The sequence below is a fragment of the Onychomys torridus genome, chromosome 9, assembly GCF_903995425.1.
Source record: "Onychomys torridus chromosome 9, mOncTor1.1, whole genome shotgun sequence".
Classification (NCBI taxonomy): Eukaryota; Metazoa; Chordata; class Mammalia; order Rodentia; family Cricetidae; genus Onychomys; species Onychomys torridus.
This window is the reverse complement of record NC_050451.1, coordinates 10,005,245-10,006,615: the sequence shown is the minus strand read 5'-3', so window position 1 is coordinate 10,006,615 and position 1,371 is coordinate 10,005,245. Positions and strand designations below refer to the sequence as shown.

Here is a 1,371-nt window from a genome sequence, read left to right as displayed (position 1 = left end):
ACTTCACGGCCAACCTGGTCTACACAGTAACAACTGTCTCAATTTTGTTTTTCATATTGAGTCACTTTTTGGTACTGACATAATAATATAAAATGATGAAACAATGGATGGATATGTGAGCATCATCTAGCTTAAGCAGCCAAACATCAATTTAGTTGAAAAGACAGTTGGTATCCTTTTCTCTGTGGTTTGTCCTCTAGAATGTTCAGATTTAGTTGGCTCTGGATTGGGTATGGTTTCTTCCTTCAGAATTTTATGTGCTATAAGCCTGGTCTCCAACATAATGGAATTGAAAATACTGGGGCCTTGCTCTTTTTTATGTCACCTCCTAGGCAGTCGGCTATGTCAAGATGAAGCTGAACATCTCCTTCTCTGCCCTGGGCTGTCAGAATCTCATCGAAATGGACGATGAGCCCCAGCTTTGTATGTTCTATGAAGAGCGCATGGCCACAGAAGTGGCTGGGTGAAGAGTGGAAGGGTTATGTGGTCCCAATTGGTGGCAGGAATGACAAACAAGGTTTTCCCATGAAGCAAGGCATTTTGACCCATGGCAGAGTGCGCCTGCTGTTGAGTAGGAGACGTTCTTGTTATAGACCAAGGAGAACTGGATAGAGGAAGCCCAAGTCCGTTCAAGGATGCATCGTGGGTGCCAATCTCAGTGTTCTCAACTTGGTTATTGAAAACAAAGGAAAGAAGGATATTCCTGTGCCTCTTGGTTGTGACCTAAAAGAGCTTGCAGAACCCGAAAGCTTTTTAATCTCTCTAAAGAAGATGATGTTCGCCAATACGTGGTCAGAAAGTTGTTAAACAGAGAAGGTAAGAAGCCCAGGACCAGAGCACCCAAGATTCAGCATCTTCTTACACTACATGTCCTGCGACACAAATGCTGTTATATTGCTCTAAAGAAACAACAAACAAAGAAAAACAAGGAAGAAGCTGCAGAATATGCTGAACTTTTGGCCAAGAGAATGAAGGAAGCCAAAGTAAAGTGCCAGAAACAGATTGCCAAGAGACGTAGGCTGTCCTCTCTGAGAACTTCTACTTCTCAGTCTGAGTCCAGTCAAAAATAAATCTTTAAGGGTAACAAATAAATGATCATACTTTTTTTAAAAAAAGAAGAAGAAAATGCTCAAGCCTTTAAGAGATGGAGCATCTTGAAGGTGACTTGGTCTTGACTGTCCTCAAGAAGAGATTAACACTGATCTTACAAAGCACATTATCTATTGGGTTCCCCTAATCAGTCCTATTCTTCTCTTACCACAAATGTGCTGTTAGATGCTCTCTGGCATGAGGAACTTAACAGAGGCAAATCTTTCCATTTTCTTTAATCTCCAAAACCAGGACCCTGACAAACCTTGTTTGTTTCTTTTC

The 1,371-nt window shown here is 41.4% G+C and overlaps 1 pseudogene; it reads left to right on the top strand.

Moving 5' to 3' along the window:
• The first annotated feature begins 350 nt into the window (after positions 1-350).
• LOC118591463 lies at positions 351-1,070 on the top strand (annotated as a pseudogene).
• The last annotated feature ends 301 nt before the right edge of the window (positions 1,071-1,371 follow it).